This window comes from Protopterus annectens, chromosome 11.part0, assembly GCF_019279795.1.
Source record: "Protopterus annectens isolate FY-2018-M chromosome 11.part0, PAN1.0, whole genome shotgun sequence".
Classification (NCBI taxonomy): Eukaryota; Metazoa; Chordata; order Ceratodontiformes; family Protopteridae; genus Protopterus; species Protopterus annectens.
Genome location: NC_056745.1, coordinates 124,741,479 through 124,765,212, shown reverse-complemented (window position 1 = coordinate 124,765,212; position 23,734 = coordinate 124,741,479). Strand labels below are relative to the sequence as shown.

The 23,734-nt window shown below is 37.2% G+C and overlaps 1 protein-coding gene across 1 annotated transcript in view; it reads right to left on the bottom strand.

The window, feature by feature from the left end:
• Nucleotides 1-23,734, bottom strand: part of ERC1 (ELKS/RAB6-interacting/CAST family member 1) — a 3,640,161-nt gene that overhangs the window by 1,172,739 nt on the left and 2,443,688 nt on the right. The window lies entirely within an intron of this gene.

The following is a 23,734-nucleotide window of genomic DNA, read 5'->3' as shown; positions in this document are numbered from 1 at the left end:
TTGACAAAGAAAAGGTCCTGCAGCAGCTTTTCTTTGCACTCTGCCTGAATGAACCAGTCATCCCAATAAGGGCAAATCAGTATATTTCTCTGTCTGCAAAATGTTATGGCCAAGGCTAAGCATTTGGTGAATACTCTGGGTGCAGTAGATAAGCTGAAGGGTAGGGCAGAGAACTGAAAGTGTTGTGAGCCTGCTCTGTAGCGCAGGAATTTCCTGCAGGATTCTCCTATGGGGATGTGGAGGTAGGCATCTTTCAGGTCTAGGGTCACTAGCCAGACATCTTTTGTCAGCATAGGCAGCAACTGCTGCTGCAAAGTTAGCATTCTGAATTTGGGGACCACCAGGGAGGTGTTCAGAATGGATAGATCCAGGATGGGGCGCCAAGTGGGAACAAGGAATAGTCTGGAATCAAAGCCTTTGCCTGCTTGATCTGAGGGGACAGCCTCTACTGCCCCCTGGGATATGAGAGTTTGTACCTGTTTCAATGCCTCTGCCCACTGATTTGGAGGTAAGTTCGGGTACCCTCTTGAAATTGGGAGTTTGTTGAAAGAGAATTTGTATCCCTGAAAAATGATCTTTAAGACCCATTGGTCCTTTGTTACAGAAAGCCAATTTTCTTTGCAGAGGGACAGCCTTCTCCCTGCTTTTGGGCCGGAAGTGGTCCAAAGTTTGGTTTTCTGTTATCTCTGTCATATGCACCTGGTCGGTCTCTCCCTGCGGGGCTTACCTTGGCCCTGTCTGCATGGTGCAGGGAAGGACCAGTGCTTAGAGGGAAAGTTTCTGCTGAACCTGGGAGGTTGAACCTGAAAAAAAAATTTTTGCTGTTTGCATAGATTTTGCTTCGTCTTCCATCTTTTTGAGCACCTCTTCTGCCTTCACTCCAAATAAGCGGTCCTTATCCAGGGGTGCATCAATTAGTTTAGACTTGACATGATCAGAGAGAGGTTGTTCCTTCAACCATACATGTCTCCTAATGACAGATCCTGATACTGCTGCCCTGCTTAAGGCTTCTAGGCAGTCATATCCACAGTGTAATGAGTGTCTGGCCACTTGACAAGTAGAGTGCAGTAAATCTGCTAACTCCTTCAAATTGGCAGTCAGGAAAGGTTGAAATTTTTGTTTTAATGGTTTCAAAGTGTGCTGTTGATATTTTAACATATGGAACTGACAGTTGAGTGCTCTGACAGCTAAGGTTGCAGAGGTGTATACTTTTTTTACCCCATCTTTCCACAGCTCTGGTATCCTTGTCAGAAGGAACAGGATTCTTGGCAGAACTAGTCTTAGCTCCCTCAGGTCCCTGTGTAATGACCTCTGGGTCTGCAGCAGGATTTCTCTACAGGTGTTTGAGAGTATCCGGTACTCTGTAACACTTGTCAGGTTTACTGGGAGTAGGTAGGAGGGTGTCAGGGACTAAGCTGGATTCATGGAAAACATCATCCACCACTTCTAAAATAGGAGGGATGGCCAAGGGTCTGTGCTGGGGCAGGTTCAAAATCTCTCTAAGTCTTTTCTTAGACTGGGGGAAATCTTGAAATTCCCATTGGGAATGTTCCCGGAGGGTGTGAAGGGTTTCCCCAAAGGAAAGGTCTTCTGATGGGGAGGCAGAGGGAATAGATTCTTCTGTACCTGAATCCTCATAAGCAGTCAGGGGTTGTTGTTCCTCTTCAAAATCTGAATAGTCAGATTCCTCAGAATCCTGTCAATTTCTGGGGAAGGTTGTCTTTTCCTTTTAGAAGTTGTGGCCTGACTACTCCTGACAAGGGAAATGAGATCCTCCTGCCATTATAAGCATTTGTGCTTGGGGTGGTGGAGCAGGAGCAAGATGGTGGCTAGAGGCAGATTTTCTAGGAGTGGCCTGGCTTCTGGGCCTAAGAGTATCCGACAGTCTGAGATAAACGGTAGTCGGATGAGAAGTCATTGTTTTTTGTCTAGATTCAGTAGTGTGAGTGGCCTCCTCGGAAGCCAGTGCCTGTGTCTTGGCTCTAGACCCAAACGAGGCAGAGAAAGCCAAAGGCTCGGAAGATGATGAAGATTTTTGCGGCATATCGGACTCCAAAAGGGTCTCAGTAGAGGCCTGCGTAGATATTGAAATGGGCATCAGGGGCTGCAAAAGTGCCTCAATGAATTCCAGAGAACTGACGACCTGCTTAGCGGTCGAGTCGTCGGAACGCTTAGCCTTGCGTGGTCTTGTCTCTATCTTTATCTCTGCATTTTTTCTGAATGTCCATGGATTGCTGGCTGACGGACGCCATTTCGGAATGTGAAGACTGAAGACGAAAATACATGTCTACAATAAGAGCTCTACGGCGAATGGTTCTTGCGTTAAAGAGGGCACAGAACCGGCAACAGGGGACGTTGTGGTCTGGGCCTTAACAAGTGATGCATTATGAATGGAAGTCTCAGTGTGGGATCTGCTTTCCACAGGCGAGACAACTGTTAACTTTTTTGGACATTGGTTAGTGCAAGAAAAAAGGATCCAGAATGGGGTACTTAGCTTTAGACGTTTTCAGCTGAAATTCAAACTCTGGTAGCAACCAACAGGCACACTTGTGAACTGCTTCTACTACAGGCTCCACGGTAAGAATGACTGATGTAATGGCATCAGCTGCCTTGCTTTATAGCACTAACGACCTGATGTCAGACTACAGGCGACAGCAGCCGATGCAGAAAAACATTGACTGTAGTATTTGGGCCGGCCGAGGGCTACCACAGCAGGGATAACCCACAGGTGATGACTGTAACAGTGAAACATGAAGAACATCCCCAGCTAATGTAGGAGGTGACCGTAACTCAATGCAGGTGGTTTATAGGACACACTGCAATGACTATGAAGCATTTTATGTGGGGAAAACGCTCAACAGACTTAAAAGAAGTGTTTTTGACCATCTTTCTGAAATTAGAGCTCAGTGCACGAATAATGCACTGGCTCGGCACCTGCAGCTTTACAACAGACACACTGGCTTTAAATTTCAAATTATTGATCATGTGGACCTTTAGGAACTGATAGAAGACATCCCTAATATTTTAGAAAAACGTGATGTACCGTGGCAGCTGAAACTGAACTCTTTTAGAAAACTGGGGCTTTATTATTACTGCTGCATAAAAAGCATACTAGAACACTGTTTAAGAGAGTTTACAATCAAAAGGCAGAAGGTCAGTTACACAACAGGCACCTCCTCAAACATGGTAGGAGAGATAGTCAGAATGTCGATGTACAAGTGTCCGTCAGTTCATAAGGACATACATAAGGCAGGTACACAAAGCATCTACAAATACAGCAACTGACTATCGAAAAATGCTTGTCAATGTTCTGACTCATTAATATTCATGAGGTCAATTAAATGCATCATGGATCTCATAGTTCGCTATTTTCAATGTCAGGATTTTGATAGTAATCCATTTAAAAGACCATTGAAGTCGGATATGGAACTGATTAATGCTGACATTACACACTAATATTATACTTGCAAATACTGTTATAAACCAATATCAAACATTGTAAATATTGTACAATGAAAATAACTGACATTGGTGATGTTTTCTGATACTTTCACTCATTCAGTCTAAGTGTTTTCTTAGTTAGATGCCACACTTGAACAGATCCCCCAGGGCCTTAATGCTTTATTTGTAACACTTTTCACTGTATTTCTACACCAGCAATTACAGCTATGGTTTTCAGCCTACTTAGGTGTTCACTTGGAGATTTATACACATTCATTAATATTCTGATATGTCTGTGATGCCCCTGCACTGGTCTAGCAATCAAGGAGCCTCAATCCTCTCCACTGGCAACAGCTAGGGGATGTACATACTGTGAGGATGACAAGTACACACACACAAAGTAAAGTGCATTTTCCCTTAAGAGCACAAAGAGACCACAATCAGTCTGGAGCTGGCTTCTCCCTCTTTCTCCAGATCAATAAGACTCCCTACTGACAGAGATATAAGGTTAAGATGTCAGCAGAGGGGCCAATCCAAGACCTCCAGCACCCTCTGTGTCCAACCAGTGCTTCATGCCCCTGCCCACGTAGCTGAGACACAGAGGCACACACACACACAATTTGAGATTTTGGTTTTATACAAACACACACATACCTAAGGAAGGCTGGCACAGCTTTACTAGCTATGCCCCCTTCTACCCAGACTATAAGGTAGTTTCCACTGCCACCAACTTCTACTTATCAGCTACTGTAAAGCTTTTTCAAAGGGTGTCCAATACTACTGTGTAATAGTACTATTATCCAAATGGTAGTCTGACCACGACTGGCAAAACTATTTTAGGAGTGGCCTGTACAGTGTCACCAAATACATATGCAAGTACTGTCTCACTAATATCAGCCACAAAGACAGGTTTAAATAGATTTAATCTTCTTCTTCTTTCGGCTTTTTCCCGGTTAGGGGTCGCCACAGCGGATCACCTTGTCCGCACATTGAATGGCAGTGGTGTTTTACGGTGTCGAGTTGCCAGCCCGACGCCCAACCTTCCACAGAAGGCACACTCACACGCACACCTAGGGCCAATTTAGAGTGTCCAATCCACCTGCAGCATGTCTTTGGGATGTGGGAGGAAACCGGAGCACCCGGAGGAAACCCACGCGACCACAGGGAGGACATGCAGACTCCGCACAGAAGGCACCCCAGCCGAGGATCGAACCGGAGAACCTCTTGCTGTGAGGCGGCAATGCTAACCACTGCACCACCATGGCCGCCCTGTTTAAATAGATTTAATAATAAATAATAAAAGAACAAGACACTACTCAGTCAACACAGTAACTTCAGAGTTCAAAATCACAGGAAATATTATAAAACAACACTGCAGGACAGTCTCAAATAAATACAGAAGCATTTAAACTAATCTTTATTGTATTCCTATCTATATCCAAGAGAAATACTATGCCCTAAATCTTACTTACAGCAAAGCAAGTGCAGATGATGATGAGTGTGTGTTCTTGCTAGGTCCAAAACAAAATACAAAATGCACAGTCTCTCTCAGAGACTTCTTAAATCATTATCAAATATTACTGCTGGGTTAACTTGGATGACATCACTTTTTGTCACCCAACTTCAGTTCCCAGGCTAAAACAAAAACTAAAAGAATTTAGCATCCCTGTGTTAGAAATACATATCTCTCAGATGTTTGCAGATCTTGAAAGTCATAAAACAATGAAATGCTTTTCATTTTAATGGCACTACTTCTTTAAAACCCTTTCTAAAATCCCGTCGTATGAAATGTCAATATATATATATATGCGCTGCTATATGGATCCATGTATACACGTATATACTTTTTATATTTCTCTCTATATATGTTTGTCAGTTTTTAGATTTAGTTACATGTTTTGTTATTAATTTGATGTTTTTATATGGTGAGCCTTATACGTTATTTATTCCCTTTATCTGATCACACAGGGAAAGTAACAAAATTTTCTGCATACATGTATATCCTTATTTTACCTATACAGTTTATTAGTTTTTATGTTTTTTAATTGTTTCTTAAACAAGGTCTTTATTTATGTTCTGTAATGGCTGTTAAATTAGCAGTGATTTTTTTTAACATCAGCTGACTATTTATATGCATTTATTCTCATTTGTGTGACTGCTGAAGCAACGAGTACAGTCGTGAAAGCGCTTACCTTCCTGTTTATTTAATAAACGTTTGGTGTGTTAGCATTGGTGCAGTTTTTCTTCTTTTGGTTCACTTTTCATTTTAAACCTAGTAATTACTTCTCTTCCAAGACAATACCAACACTTCTAAGTTCCAGACATTGTGTCTGCTAAACAAACTGAGAGAAAACTTTTATAGCACATTCATAAAGCAACTTAATTTCAAATTATTTCCTTGATATTTTGTGAGTTAACTCTGTATGTTCTAGTTTCTACTGTTAAAAACATACATTTGCACAGGTATAGTTTATATGCATTTCTGTTCTAAGTCAGCAGGGCATCTGTGGCTACATTTTAGCTCAGTACATAACGTACAGTTCTGTATAAATCATATCAATATTCACAAATGACATAGAATTATTCACAAAATTCCAGATAGCTGGGCTGGCAATATTTCCCTATATCACAATATTTTATACACACAAATCTGATGAAGTATTTATATTTTACGAAAGTGATCTTTGTTAAAAGTGCTTCACTTTATAAGTTATTAATGTTTATTCGTACAGATGTCTACTGATGGATCTTTTTGTTAGTCATTTTTGTTAGTGAGTTAGTTTCTTAATTAATAAAGTTTAGATTAGTAAGTTAGCCTTAATAAGCTGTTCATATATATATATATATATATATATATATATATATATATTTTTTTTTTTTAATTTGTCTCTAGCTTTTTAGTTTTAATTCTAAGGTAGCACAGTCGCAGTTTATACTATGGTGTTAAGGGGAAGAGGACTTGGTTAAAGGAATGAGTTTAATGCTTTTATTGCTCTTAAAAGAATCACCCTCTGTAAACACTCCCTTGGTCCAAATAACCTGATTATATATAAATAATGAGCGTCATTAATTCTTTTGATTATGCTGAACCAACATGCTTGTTTGTGAGTTTCAATAAAGAATATTCTATTTTTAACTCAACTGTGGACTACTTACTATTTTCTATTTTATTATTTTGTAGTACATATTTTACAGTTCAATTTTTATTAGTGAACTAGGTGCATAACATATTTCAAGGAGTGAACTTCACACCGCCAACACTGAAAAGTTTCTTCTCTGTTTTGATCCAGTATAGGTTGCTTACTGGGTTTTCTGAGACTTCGAGGGATACCACAGATTCTTCTTTTTGTAAATGTGGTTGCTTCATACATGGTTAACTAGTGTAGCTTTGCCTAGTTAAAATGAGTTGAATGAATACAAAAAAAAACTTAAGAGCAAGAAAAACTGTGAAAAAAGGAAGTAAAAAAGTAATTTGGATGGTGCATCTAGACACTGGGTGGTGTGTGTGTGTGTGGGGGGGGGGGGTGCAGTGGAGAAAGGTTGGCTGTGATGCCAAAAAGCAGTATGGGTATGAACTGTAAGTATGCAAAAAAAGGCATTTTAGGCTGGAGTGAGTTAAGCAGTCTCCTAACCAATTACTGAAGTAGGATGAAGGGTCATGTTCCCAAAATAGTTTCTCCCAATCACCCACAATGTTCAGCATAATCCAGCTGGTGAACCAAAATGTGAAGTTGCTTCATTTAACACTTAGAAACATGCCTTACTTTATGTTCATCTAGTTTAACAATGGTAGCTAAACTAATAAAGTTAAAAATGGAAATAATTATTAATCTACTAAATGCAACAATATGATGACAGCAGTAAGTAACTTGTACATAACTGAAGGTGGTGCAGGTGTCACCTATTATTTTTAAGAATTCTTTCTAAACTGCAGTGGATTATAGCATATATACCTAAAAAAATGCAAAACCGAACTTCTGCACTTTTCACTAGAAGTCTGTGAAGTTTATTACTGCTGTACACTTCCAAAGTCCAATTTAAATTTTACTAGAGCTCTTATTTGTCCCTTTCTTGCCCAGCTCTTACTCAACATTAAATTATTGCCCTTCTTCTTCTGCACTCTTTCTGCCTGTCATGACAAATCAAATCAGGGTCCATCACACTTTCTCTTACTGCTTTTGACACACTTCCCTTCCACAACTGCTTCTGCCCCAGGATTTAAAGTAGGTTTCATTTAAATGCACAACCTTTCAGGGCTGGTCCATCATCTAGCTCTTTGTACAACAATCCCTTTCCAACACTCCATCAATCCTTTCAATATTTATAATTCTCAGTGATGTTTGACCCTGTCCACTATCCGTTGGTTTACTAACTAAACTTCAGGGTGCTTACAATGCTTCCTTTCTAAGCTTAATTATCAGTGATGTAACTTGTATGAAACAATGGATGCTCACCAGCAAAACAGCATAGTCCTTTTTCTAACACCAAGTCTGTTCCCATACCATCTATTCCAGACCAAGTCCAATACCTAGTTTACACTCAATGACAGACAGCAGCAAATAAGACTAAACTAAAACTACGGAGAAAGGGGCTGCAGTAAAGAATGTGTTACTAATATCTACTCCTCCTCTTCAAGTTGCTCATTTCTCAGCTATCCTGGCTCATAATGAGTGTTGCTGTCAAGAGACCCTCTACTACCAGTACTCTTTAGAAAGCACTTACCCTAGTTAATATTAGGTGCACCAACAATGAGCTTAAATTAATCAAGAAAAAGTGTAGTATCATTTCACTCTGCAAACAGTCCCTATCTTCAATATAGAATATAGACAATATTCCAGTAGTAAATGAAAATTCAGTCAAGGACCTAATGCCTTGGGCTGACACAGTCTTCTCTCCTTCGATCATGTAGCAACTATTGCCAGAAAATACTTAGCACAACTAACAGCCTAGTATATATCAGCAAGTTCTAAAGACATCAATGCTTTATTATGTTCAACACTGGTTAGTACTATTGAATAAAAAATAGTAAGATGTCCAAACACGATGTGTACGTTTTTCTCTTGACTCAAATATCCAGACAGCAGACACAATATAAAATGAACTCCAATTTATTAAGAAAAATGATGAGCGCTTTCGCGTAGTTCAAAGCTACGCTTCTTCAGATAACTTTCTTGCATACAAAGGTGCATTTAAATACTAAATAAGGTGGGATTCTGACAGAGTAATAACATCAATTAAACAATCAAATAATTAGTATATTAAAATGCTCACTGCCCTATTCATGAAATATGTAGACAGCAAGTATTGTTCGTCTTATCAAAAATATTAGCTTGTGTTAGAAACTGACTCAGACTTTAGTAGATACAAATATGAATTTGACAGAACCCTAAGTAGTATATCCCAACAAATGGTTAAACTAAAGGGTAACAAACTTAAAAAAACTTCAAAGAGATCTCAAAGCCTACAGAGATGGAGAAGCGTTCCCAAAACCGCCTGATACCAACAACCTCCCACCCAAAGCTAATGGATTCAGTTACCCAACATCTTCGAAAAACAAAACCAGGCATGTTACATCTAGAAATGTAACTAACGTCCATGCAACAACTTCTAATAACATGAATATAGAAGATGAAATTTTTGAAGATGTAATTCATGAACCTGAAACAAGTCAATCTTTCCAGCAGGGTAACAACACCAGGCAAAATCAAAGTGCACAAAAAAACTACAAGGGGGGCAGGGGGTACAACTGGTCGACGAATCCCCCTCCAGGACAGAAACGGAGATACAACACCAGGAGCAACAATCAACATCAGGATTAAAATTGTATGAAGTTATACCAAACATAAAACAAGACTTTAAAATCTACAACTATACTGAGTGTCATATTGACCCTAGCCTGGTGGAACTCTTTGCCAAAGGAATGACTTTTGTACCTACAAAAAGATGTGATACCTCTGAATTAATCATCGATTTCAAATTGTTTATACGTAAACTAAACCTAAATATTATCTTTGGTAATAATAGTTATAATACAAGTGAACTAAAGATAACCAGTACTTATAATCCACCCCAAAATGATGTATTGAATATGTTTGAACATCTGTGTACTAGTGAATTTAGAGATCTTGCTAAACATAATAATAACAAGAATATTGAAACAAACATGTCAGAAGAAGAAACTACTTCATTAAATCTTATCAGACAGTTACCTTTAAGATTAATGAAACCTGACAAAGGTGGGGGGATAGCGGTCTTTTACAATAGTGATTATTCTAATATTATGAGTTCAATACTAGGAAGTGATACCTACGAAGTAATGAGTAGAAACGAATTAAATCAGGCATATAATAAAATCAAGATGTTCTTTAGTGACCTATACACGGATGGCATTATAGACATTAATCAATATACTTACATTACCATGATGGCACCTAGAATACCAAAAATCTTTGGTATACCAAAGTTACACAAAAGTGTGTCAAATCCACCTTTTAGAGCCTTGGTAGATGCTAGGCAGTCCATAACTTATCCATCTGCAAAGTTTGTGGACTGCATTCTTAAAAAGTATGTGGGGTTAGAAACACAGATTCTTAAGGATTCTTGGTCCTTTTTAGAATGTATTCAGAACATACCATTTAACAAATCTGGGAACTTTCTAACCATTGACATCTGTGATTTGTATTCCTGTATTCCACATACAATAGGCACTGAATGGGTAGTCGACTTTATTAGAAGCAAAGGAGCCCAGGATAATGAATGCTTATTAGTGGAACAACTACTAGATATAATCTTAGCAAATAACTTTATTTGCTTTGAAGGACTGTTATTCAAACAAAAGATAGGGGTAGCCATGGGCTCCCCAGTGGGTTCGAGTTTTGCCAACTTGGTCTTAGCCCACTGGGAAAATGAATATCTTCTAAGTAGTGAATGGATGAACAAAATATTTTGCTACAAAAGGTTCTTGGATGATATATTTATTATCATCAATGGGGACGAATTAGTTGCAGACCAACTAGTCGACTACCTTACTTCAACTACTCAATTTTTAAGGTTCACAAAAAACTTTCAGCAAACTTCAATCAACTTCCTAGATGTACACTTGACCAAAAACCTAGACAAATACACGGCTAAAATTTATAGGAAGGAAACACATTGTAATAGTTACTTGCATTTTACAAGCATGCACCCCCACCATCAAAAGAAATCAGTTGTCAAAGGACAACTAGTCAGGGCTGCAAGAATGGTGACACTGGATCAGGATTTTGATGAAGAATGTACGCTTCTGTATGACATGTTCATAAATAGGGGGTATCCGGATTCATTTTTACAAGTAATTTTCCAGGAAGTAATTGAGAAAAGAAATAAGGGAATATATACACCTATCCTAAATTCCCAAGTCAGCCTAAACATCTCATTAGGAATTAACAACAATCTTGAACAAACAGTTGTTACAGTTATGGATAGTGTTGAACATGAACCTGATGAACCAGTAGAAAACAAAAAAAATTTTACCACTGCATTTACATTTACCTATTGTATTGAGGCATCAAACATAGGTAAAATAGTGAAAAAATACTGGCGTTTTTTATCTTTAGACAAAGACTTATCACACATTTTTAATTTTGGTCCAACAATTACATACAGGAGGGGCCATAATTTAAAAAAACTATTAGAAATAAATCCCAAAATAAAAAATTCTAAAAGAGGTACCACAAAATGTGGAAGCTGTAAATACTGTTCATACATAGATACATCGGAAAATTTTAACATCAGAGATGACATTTTTCATGCCAATATATCCTGCAATTGTAATTCTAGGGCAGTAGTCTATCTAGCCCAATGCACAAAATGCCCTTCATTCTATGTGGGCAAAACAGATAGACGACTTCGCGACAGGATATATGAGCATTGTTATGCCATAGCGAAAAATAAGGATGATAATGCCCTAGCTAGGCACTGCACAAAGAACCGAGAGCACAAATTTAAATTTATGGTGATAAATCAAATTGTGCAAAATCACAAAGAATATGGGTTGGTCAATGACAACTTATTGAAGCTCGAACTTGAGAGAAGTGAACTTAAATGGCAAATAAGATTAATGGCTTGTACGTATCCTGGCCTGAATGAATTCCTCTCTATAGCATGTATTCTTAAAATTAAAAGTTTACTTAGATGAGGGTTAAAACACCCAGCATGGAAATATTTATAAAAATTTTGGTTTATAGAGTATTTATATAACTAGTAACTAACATTTTTGAAATTGAACATTAAATAAAACAGTTATATAATAGGTTGTTTATTTTACAAAACGGAATGAAATCAGATGTTTTTAATAAATTAGTTTTAGATTATGGATTAAAATATTTATATATACAATTTTATATTGGTATATTTATAGATACAATTTTTTGCTTTATTAACATTATATAAACATTTTTTTATATATTTATAAGTTTATAGATATAACATTATGATATATTCTATTTTGAAGGAATCATATGAATTGATGATACTAAACACACTGAATAAAATGATTGATACTTGATTAGAAAATAACTGGGTAATTAAATTACATTTTTTAATCAGGACGGTACTACTACACACACATAACAACCAGATAATGTATATACTTTTAACATTATTCCCATCATTATCTTTAACACACTGTATATGGCAGGTTAAAATCTGTTGTTAATTAAATGTCTAATGTAGCAACATAATAATGTAGTTACTTTATGAAGTAAGTTCTGTAGTGAGGTATAGGTGTAAAATGCACTACAAACTACAATAATTTACTTTGTGTGTTTTAATAATATAGTACTGCACATAGAAGATATATAGGTTTTATTTCTTTGTTTAGTACATAATATTCTTGTATTTTATAATGCTAAATGTTTATTATTATTGTGTTTAAATTCTTGCTTGTGCTGGAGTTTAATGCGGCAAGGGCGTTTCATTAATTAATTACATACAACCGTTAACTAGTATAAAAGTGATAGTAGGAAAGGAAGTTGTTGTCTGATGAAGTTCCGGCACTGCTGGGACGAAAAACGCTTGGAGTGTTTAACGTGATTGTGTGAAAATAAACGGGCTTGGATTTTTTACCATTTACGCTACTTTGGATTTACTTTATCCTGCATTCTCATCTTGTTCTATTCTCCTGCGGTTTGTCAATGTAGCAACTATTGTCAGAAAATACTTAGCACAACTAACAGCCTAGTATATATCAGCAAGTTCTAAAGACATCAATGCTTTATTATGTTCAACACTGGTTAGTACTATTGAATAAAAAATAGTAAGATGTCCAACCACGATGTGTACGTTTTTCTCTTGACTCAAATATCCAGACAGCAGACACAATATAAAACGAACTCCAATTTATTAAGAAAAATGATGAGCGCTTTCGCGTAGTTCAAAGCTACGCTTCTTCAGATAACTTTCTTGCATACAAAGGTGCATTTAAATACTAAATAAGGTGGGATTCTGATAGAGTAATAACATCAATTAAACAATCAAATAATTAGTATATTAAAATGCTCACTGCCCTATTCATGAAATATGTAGACAGCAAGTATTGTTCGTCTTATCAAAAATATTAGCTTGCGTTAGAAACGCTAACTCTAAAACGCAGAACAAAAAAACGGAATAATTTAAAGGCAAACAATATATATATATATATATATATATATATATATATATATATATATATATATATGTGTGTCCCTAACTAAACAAATAAAACATATATTTCCATCTTTGTATATATAATATTAATTCATGAACATTTTAGCTTAATAAATAACATATATCAAATACTTCACATCAAATAGTATTATTAACCATATATAATATAAATATCTAACCCAATAAAACATCTTAAGAAATGCATGTATATATAGGTATAAAAAACTAAAATATATATGATGGTACTTATAAACGTGCATATCAATGGATTATAATATTAAATACAAATATATATATATATATATATATATATATATATATATATATATAAGTGAAACACAGACTATATATGTGTATGACTCCTTATAACAGAGGTCTAGTGCACCACATAAACATAAAAAACTCATAACAACACCAATGCTAAATATTAAAACCTAAAACCGGGCATATATAACAACAACATGTATATATATGCCCGAACATACTATCAAACTAAAAAATATTGATACATGTCTACCAAATAGATAAGATTCTACCCCCTCTATAAAGCAAAAGAAACCTATCATTAATTAATCTTTAATGAGTTACTAAATGTATAGATGAGGGGAATGGATATAGGTCTCATTGAAACACAAATAGAGGTAAACTGACCATTATATAAAATAAACAAGAAATAATCTAAATAAATGCTCCTGATAAATAAACAACAGAGAAATATATATATATATATATATATATATATATATATATATATATATATATATATATATATATATGCTTAAAAATAAAAAAAAATATATATAAAAAATTCCACATATGTACATATAAAATATATAGATGTGTACATTAGTTCATTTTCTCCCCACTAATACTGGTTTGATGGAAATATAGTTATTTATACCAGGGGGTAAATGTGCTGCTAATTTTATTATCCAATGTAATTCAGCAAGAGCTAATTCGTTGTCCGCATTACCCCCTCGTTTGTTACGTCGAACCAACTGCAGTACTCTAAAATTAAAGTAATGGGTAGGACAATCCATAATATGTCTTGCTAACGCATTATTTTCATCTTTCTTACGGGTCATATAAATGATTATATATGCGGTCATGTAGTCTCCTTTTCGTGAGACCTACGTAGAACGCTTGGCATACCATACAGGTAGCTAGATAAACTATATTTGTACTGTTGCAGTTGGCATAAAAACTGGGGTAAAAACATAATCCATATAAGGATGTTTATACATCTGTGATTTGGAAATCTAGTCACATCTGTTACAATGATGACACTGGTAAGTACCCTGTGTCAGCATCTTACTCATTGTTGCTTTGCTGTTATCAATAGAAACACCATGGTCTTTACATAAAATTAATTTCAAGTTATCACTATTCCTATATTGAAACCTAGGTTTATTACCTATAATATCTTTGATATGTGTATGCATAGTGAGAATATGCCAGTTGTTGGAAATAATCCACCGTATATTATTAATGTCGCTGGTATATCTCATAGTGTAATTGATCTTATCATCTCTAGTCCTGGTCTTGTCAACTCTTATGTACGTTGTCACATTTTGAACAAGTGTTTTGGGACCAACATGCACAGGATGTGTGTCACTCAATACATCTCGTCTTATATCCCTAACCATCTTGGAACTGTACCCTCTACTCATGAACAAGGTTTCCAAAAAATCAGCTTCTTTTCTTAAAACATCGGGCTCATCACATAGCCTGGAAATCCTGATAAATTGACTCCTCACTATGCCTTGAAAAGTATGCCTAGGATGCATACTATCGTAGGTCAATATAGCATTCTTCCAGACAGGTTTCCTGTATAATGAAGATGTAACAGTCCCTCTATTTGTTAGCCTAAGGGTAACATCCAAGAAGTGTATCTCCTTGGGTGAATACTCTTTGGTAAACCTAAGGAAATTGGTGGTAGTTTGCAAATATTCCAAAAATGTATCAAACATGTCAATGGGTCCCTCCCAGATGATAAGTATATCATCCACAAAACGCTTGTAATATCTTACTGACTTAAACTGTTCATGACTGAATAAATATAACTTCTCCCACCAATACACCACAAGGTTGGCGTATGTATTTGCACAGGGGGTGCCCATGGCTACCCCCCATTGTTGCAAATAGTACATATCGCCAAAAGAGAAAACATTATTTGTCAGAATAATTTTCTAATAGCTGACAGACCAGTATATTCCTAGCATTAGTGAATGACGTTGCTTTCTACATCAAGTGTAATAAAAAAGTATTGTGATGATGAGATATCAAGATGTACTGACTGCAAGGTATCCAGCAAGTGATGTGTATCCTTCAAAATAGATGAAAATTTATTCACAACTGGTCGCAAGATACTTTCTAAGAAGATGGATATATGTGAGGTTACCCAACCATCTCCCGATACGATGGGTCTCATGGGTATGGGATGAACCTGTTAGTACTATTACACAGTAAAATGTCCCTTTTGGACATGCCTCATTTATCAGTATCAACAAATACAGAAGCCCCAGAGGTTCCCAACAAAGAAGATTTAAAGACTTCAGCGAACATGAGAGTCTAGAAGATATATCCCTTACTCAGTACCTTACAGATTCTTGTGGGCTGACCTGTGACCCATTTACTGTGACATTAGACACCCTGCAGTCTTTCATCTTCTACATTTCTACAAGTCTGATAGTTTAGTAAACACTAGAACCTGTGACCTACATTTTCAGCAGCTGATAAAAAGAATGCAATGGAGGAGATTCATTGCATAGCATCGCTCATCTCTGGAGGAAGCTACCCTGCAGGATAAACAGTGTGCAACATTATCATCCTTCAAACAGAATCTGAATGACCAGCTGGGTACCATCAAGTTTATCTTAGGATTATCTGGCCTATCCCTCCTTGAGAAAAAAAAGGGTATGGTCTGAAGGAGGGTTAAAGTTAAGGTGCTGATGATCAGAAGATTAAATTACCTTGAAACGCCAATGAATCTTACTCCAAAAACATGGTCACCTACAGGTTATAAAACAAATGCCTACCAAATCAAACACTACAGATAGCTACTGGTGTACGGAGACATATTTAATATCGTATCAGTAGTTCAGTAGGCAGCTTAGGCATGAATGAAAGGAAGCATGACAACTGTGAAATGATAAAGTGGGCAGGAGTATGCAAATAAAACTGTTAATTTGACCATGATCTATAGTTTCCATATGAAATATCAGATAAAATCTGCTTAACAAATGTAAAAGAATACAAATCAGTCACTGAAAACATTACGTGCCACTAAAAGTTAATCAAGGCAAGCAATAAATCAGACTAATCCCACTATAAATCAGAGTAATCCCACGTGAAATGTAACACAATGAAAACCAAAGGGTATGCAAAAGGTTCATTTTTTGTAAACGGACATCGCACCAGTACAACAGCTCCCACCACACTGTTCTGAGGTAGGACAAATCATATAATACTAAAAATGAATAACAATTCATGGGTATTAGCATTACTAATATAATCTGCAACAGTCCTTTAAGGTAATTGCACTTAATGTTTGTCGGCTTATGCTACTGGCGTTTATATCTCTACCACTCTCACCAGTACAGTCTCTCTCTCCCCAAACAAATGAAGGAAAAAAGCTTCTCTGAAGATGGAGTTTTCATTTCATGACACCTTGCTCCCAAAGGAACTGAAAGATTATGCATGCACACAACTAAACAAGGGTGTCTGCAATAATTAGGACCCAAAGCCACAACTGAGCCCAACTCCACAGTGTGAAAGAATAAAACCTTGACTGTGACCCAAATGACCACAGAATGAGCTGCATTCTCAGGTGCTAGTAGAGCAAGGCAGAGCAGGGTAGGAAATGAATGGCTTATGTCATCTCACCCCTCCTGGTGTAAGGAAATGGTCGTTTCCCTGAGCCAAACACTCTCATGCAACAAGGACTGTAACTGAGAGTGATGCAGGATTAAAACTCACTAACCACTGAAGGTAGCCTTTGGATGATTGTGTGGAAGCATATATTCATGCATGGGAGGGCAAATAAATCTCTGCTATGACACAGGTGATCAAATCAGACATGAAGGGGTGGAGTTAAGGCCTAAAAATAAACACTTCCTACCCATCAATGCTTTTATGACATGGACTGCTGAATGGGGTAAGGAGGCTGGCTGTGTAGTTTTGTGGCTACTGGATAACAAAATAGGGCACCAGTCTATGAGCAAGTCAGACTTACATGCCCAATGGGATGAAGACGCCCTTACTCCAGAGTGAACAATTTGGATGAGTGGATTGCAGCTGGAGGCAACAAAGCACCCTCATGGCTCATGTATTGCAACACCATTAGATGGCTCTCACTTCTGCACAAAGTACAGCTGGAAAGTATGCATGGTCCCAAGTTCCATTGCTGGAGCCTTGATGCTTGGCCATTTGAAGCACAAAACATATATAGAAGAAAAGACCCATGGCTGCAAATTGTCAACATGAATCCTACACAGACTTCAAACTTTCTAGGTAGGTAAATAAAAAAGTTATTGTGAGTTAGAAAAAGAAAACAGAAAAAAAGAGAGTTATTGTGAGTTTATACACACCAATAAAAGCAGACCATATACTATATACATTGAGAAGGCAAAATAAGTTTTTTTTCCCCAAAAAGTAATAGTTAATCCAATGTAGAAACTCAAGGACTTGGAACTGCTCCTCTGCAATACTTACACCTGGATAAGGTCCCTAGTTGCCTCTATTTGCTGATCATGGTGGATGCCCTATCTTTTCCCTCTGGAAGCACCCCCCTAGCAGCTCCACAATGCTCCATTACTGTCTTGTCAATCTATTACTTTTCATGGAGGAATTGAATGGGCTGCTACACACCACAGTAACTTACTACATGTGGACCAGAGAACCTATTCCAGCATGAGCCCTGGTATTCAGTGCTGCTTTCACTTCTTGTCAGTCGTGCATTCCCATCCATGCATACTTAACAGCTGTGGATCCTAGTGTGTGTTCTACCAGCTTCAGGAGTGTATGAAGCCCAATTAGCATAGATTTTATGCCATTATATTTTGCATCTTTACTCCCATTCCACCCCATCAAGCCAAGTCACCAGTAGCACATTATTTCCTCTGTACTTGTGTCACTGGAAGATGCCAGAAGGAAGAAGTGAAAGCCTTGTGCACCACCTATCATCCAGCAGTATGTCAGGATTTTTTTTCCTTGTTTTTAATGCTCCTGATAGCCCCCTATTCTGATAGCCACCAGGCAGCATGCAATGCCTGGTTACACTGAGGTGCTACATATGTATGCTTCTGCACTTGTAAAGTTCACATGAAGTTCACCAACTATGGCCGGATTCACACCCAAGGGTCTTTATACACTGCTCCAGCTGTGGGACTTAAACTGGTACCCTACATGCAGGACAGGCAAAGCCACTCTAGCCTGCTCCCAGCCAGTACATGTGCCCTAGCAACTAAATGAAACTGGACTGTTTGGGGTACAGTCAGGCTTCCACCTTTCTATGGAATCTTAGTACAACTTTTGCCTTAAATGGCAAACAATTAGTACAATACTGGCTTTAACTGTTATAAATTATATGTAAAAAAAAAAAACAAAAAAAAAACAAACAGGAATACTAAATATTAATAAGCAACATTAAGTCAGTTAAAATGAGGTACCACTCTAATGTTAATCTCAACCCTAACCCCATAGACTAATTTGTTTTCTTACTGGAAGGGCCAGAGAAATTCTGTCATGAGCCTTGTGACAGGTGGCCTTTCACTGTCCAGTGAAATTACATAAATCTCCAAACCCTTACTGTCACCACTCTTTTATATAAATGGCCATAACATAGCTACTTCACAATTTCTAACACTGACCATTATCTACCCCTCTCCACTCCTATCTCCATTTCCCTCTTACTAGACTTCCTCATACTCCACCATAACTGGTAACCATCTTCATCCTATATTACTTCAGTTAATATATGTATACAACTGATTCCATTTGAAAACAGCTAGACTCTTATAATCTTTGTATTAACTAATATTTTACTGTATTCTTGTTTTAACTGTCATGCTTTCATTAACTGCCATTTCATTACTATTCTATGTATGTTAATATACTATTCTATGTATGTACATTTATTATTTTTTGATCAACTGTCATATCATTACTATTCTATGTATGTATGCATGTATGTGCATTTATTATGTAAACCTTGTATAACAGCCTTCTACTCATTCTGTAAAATGGAGCATGTCTCCCTGTGCCTCTGCTGAAAATGAGACCTGTGCCCAGTCGGGCTTTCCTGGTAAATACAAGCAATATATAAAAATAAATAACATTATATACATAAAAACCGACCCAGCATTTCACAGGTGCCAATGTATGAGACAATGAATTATAAGGTGTGGTGATGTTAAGTACAAAATCATTTTGCTCAAAAACATGTAGAGGATTGTGCCTGCACTGGTGTTACAGAAGGATAAAGATCTGACTAAAGCCCAAGTGACTCAAGTTCAACTAACTCATCAGCACTTGACAATGCAGGCAGGGAAGACGGACATGCTCACGGGCATAGGGGAGGGTTAACAGTCATTTCTGTCTGGCTTGCACTACTGCTCTGATGATAGGACTTTGGCTGAAGAACAGTAGAATGTCCTAACGTGGGAGTTGAGGTCAGAAAGATGCGAGTATGGCTGTCCAAGCCAGTAATGGCAGCCACTGCTGGATCAAGTAGAACAGCAAGGATGTGCAGACTAGGGGTCACAAGCAGCCCTAGCACTGACACAAGTGTTCACTGCCTATGGCAGTACAAGACACTCTTCTGGCTGTCTGGATAATGGTCCTCCTTAAAAATAAATAAATAAATAAATAAAACCTTACGAGTGAGCTTTCACTGCAGAGTTAAGGGCCACCTGTCACAAGGATCATAGCAAGATTTTTCTTGCTCCTCCAGAAAGGAAACAAACTAGTCTTTGGGGTTAGGGTTGATATTAACAGTAAAGTGTTACATGAGGGTAAAAAACACTGAAAAAAAATAAGTGCTTTAATTCATATTATAATAAAGGGGTAAACAAGATCTGGCATCAGTGCTGAGCGCACGTGGTCTGCAAGTTTATTTCTGATTAGAAGAGGACAGCATCATAATCAATGACATCACAACCTTACCTTTTTTTTTTAATCTACTGACCTGATTTCTTGCAAATTGTAGCAGAGTGCAATTAATGACAAATATAACCAATATATTTAATATATATGGATATACCGAAATACCATTTCCCCCAAAAGTTGCCTGCCTGAACATCTTTGAACAGCTGAAGTCATGACTTTGACAACCTGCACAAAGAAAAACACCTACCCATGTTACAAACCTTTTGGAGGGTGGAGGCAGAATTCTGAAACCACCTCCTGGCTGTACTGTTGGGACTCCCTCTCTGCACCTAAGACTGGTCAGCACAAATCATGTTATTAACAAATGACAACACATTCGGTCAACATCATTTAATTATCTTTGGAGGACTGTAGCCACTACCAGAAAGCTAGAACAAAATCTCTCTCTCTGAAATACTAGCAGTTTTAAATAAGTACACCAAAACCTTCACCAAAGTAGTACTTGGGAACAACTGCTGTGACTCTTATAGTCAACCATGCCAAGCTGTTTTAGTATTCCCATCCTCACCAGCCTTACTTTTTTGTAACGACTTCAGACATCTTTGTTTCCCCCTTAACTTATTTGCCATACATCACATTCATTTGGTCCATCTCTAAGCTGCTTCAGACTGCATTTCCATAAACAGGAGCATCCATACTTTACATTGTACCTCCCATCAGCTCAGTAATAACAAATCCTACCTTCAAAATAGAAGTTAGAACAAATACATATTTCATTGTTGGGAAACAGCCTACGCTGCTCCACAAAGAGCTAAAGCAAGTGTGTTTGGGCAGCTGCTTATTTCTGAACACAGCAGTGTATTTAGCAGTTAGTAGTTAAATTCTGACGTGACGTTTACAGTCCTCATGGGAAAAGTATCAGAACCTCCAAGCAGAAACCTTTCCAGGGAACTATTAGTCTTAAAGGGGTGCTTAATTTTGCCATTAAATTACCAAAACACAGTTCTTACTATAACAATAAATCATTTTATGTGTGTGTTCAAACACACACATAAAAGCATACAAGCACTTGTGTGTGCGTGTGTTTGCACGTGCATGTGTGTGTTTACATGAAAAAAATTATGTGTTTGTTTCTGTGTGCATATGTGTGCGTGTGTGTGTGCATGAAAAAATAATCTGGCTCCCATAGTGCAAAATCCATAAACAAATCTCAGTAGCAATGATTGAAAAAGCAGTGGTGTACCTGCCTACAATAATTTGCAGCTACTAAGGATTTGGGAAAGACATATTTACTGCCATCCAGCTGATACAGAAGGGCAGTGAACACTTGTTTACTGCCTGCTGGAAGAGTTTTAAGAGTTACTGGACATCACTTGCACAGCTGTGCTGTATAACTTAGATTCTGTAAAGAACAGGTTGACTTCTTTTGGAGAGGGAAAAGGATTAAGGTTGATCGTAGGAATGATTTACTCAGAGCCATATCTGAAAAAACAATCGGTAGGTCAGAGTTAATTTTCCTGCTGTTTAAGTTACAAAACTGGGACAGTAATACTGTGTTAAAAATGGTCAACATTTGTTAGCAGTTTCCTAAAAGTTGTTGAAAAAAAAGAATTGAATATGCCAGTACAGCCTCACTCAGCAGTTATAGAGGTACGTCAGTTAATTACCAGAGACAGTGAGGTATTTTTTTATATTTTTGCTAAGGCAGGTTCAAATTAAGTACTCCCAGGACTTAAATTCCACAAAGAATTAAAGCCACTTACAACATACAGAGACCTCTGACAAACCAAGACAGACCTTTGCTACTGAATACCAAATGTTCTTTCAATGATTTGTATGCTGTAGTATTTATTGGAAAATTCATTACAGAAAACAAACAATGCCCTCAACTCTCTTTTCAAAGGAATCTTTTAACAGTCACTGCCAAGTACATTATATGGTTAATATACTGCTTAAAACTATGTCTTATTAATGCCTCTTTGATGCATAACATGTGTTTTCATTTCTGCTGGTTTACTAGAGACTATTTGATTTTAGTAGCTGCAATACATTTTACAACTGCCTGCCTTATTATCTAGCATGTTGCAGTTTGTGGGTCACAGAATGTACTGTTGGCACAATGGGCTCGCCTCCTAACACCAATTAGGTTTTGAAAAAAGTTGCATCATACCTGTGGCCTATTCCAAATAAAGACAGAATTCAGTCAGACACACTGCTACAAAATCTGCTTTTATTACCTACAGTGGTCAGATAAGGTTTGCCATGTTCTTCAGTTGTGGACCATACTCTGTCTGCCGGGTTCCTTCTACTCTAGACTAACTACTGCTCCTTTCTGACTCACAGCTCTAGTACTGTTCCCCAAGTATTTTGCTCATTGTTTGATTCCTCTAGGTTGGTGGAAGGGGAGAAAACGTCAGTCCTGTTGGATACGGTCAGCAGCTTTCTCAGGCATGTTCCACATTCGAAAATGGTTCTTAACCCATTTCACAATGCCATCTAAACTGCACTATCTTTCCTTTAAAACATTCTTGTTGCTTTTACATCAGCTTAAACAATTTCATCTGAGGCTTCCTTTTGCATAATTTCAATGGGAACAGCTTCTGAAACAAGTGAACCAGATATGTCTACTTTAAACAGGGGAGTGCAGGCCTGTTTTCACCTCATGGTCTAGATTTTGATCATCTTTTATGAATCACTGCAAAGGGATGGAAAGCACATGCCAATAACTGCAAAATATAACCTGGAAATTCTTTATAATTACAGGTCCCAAAGGAAGACAAAGTTTTTTTTTTGGCTTTTATTTAATAAAAAAAATCATATAACTTAGATGTGAATTCTTTTGTCACTTTTGGATTTTTCTTTTATAAACTGTGCATATTTACAATAGATTAGTTTTATATGCTTAAACCAGGGCTAGAAATGCACAGACTTACACTAGCACTACAGTACATTAAGCAAGCAATAATGCTCATCAGGTTGTGTGAAAATGTGCAATTAATACCCACCCAGGGATGCTGTGAGGCCCAACACTGCAGGGGGGAGGGCCTCTACACCCCTGGAAGGGCATTAACTGCACATTAACACATACCCTGGAGGGCATTATTGCGCTTAGAGAATGGGCTCTGTAAAATTGTTGTGTTTTACTTACTTATTTATATTTTTTTTACTACATTTTTTATATATTTTAGATGTAAAACAGTTCCTCCACCTAATGTTTCAAAGTTGCTGTACCATATGTAAATGGTGTTACAGGAAGAATTTTACATCCAAAATATATCATTTTTAAAAAAGATCTAGATATTTGCTTTATTTTTTGGCCCATTACTGCTAAAATGATTTCTTGCCAGTCACAAGGTATTGAAGTCACTAAATAATGACATACATTTCACTTTCAGATGTCATTTGCTTCAGAAAATTCATGTTAACACAAATCCTGTTATTTAAATTACTACATTTAAAATCTGTTCATAGTTTGGAGCTATGTTCCCCCCTTTATTTCAGG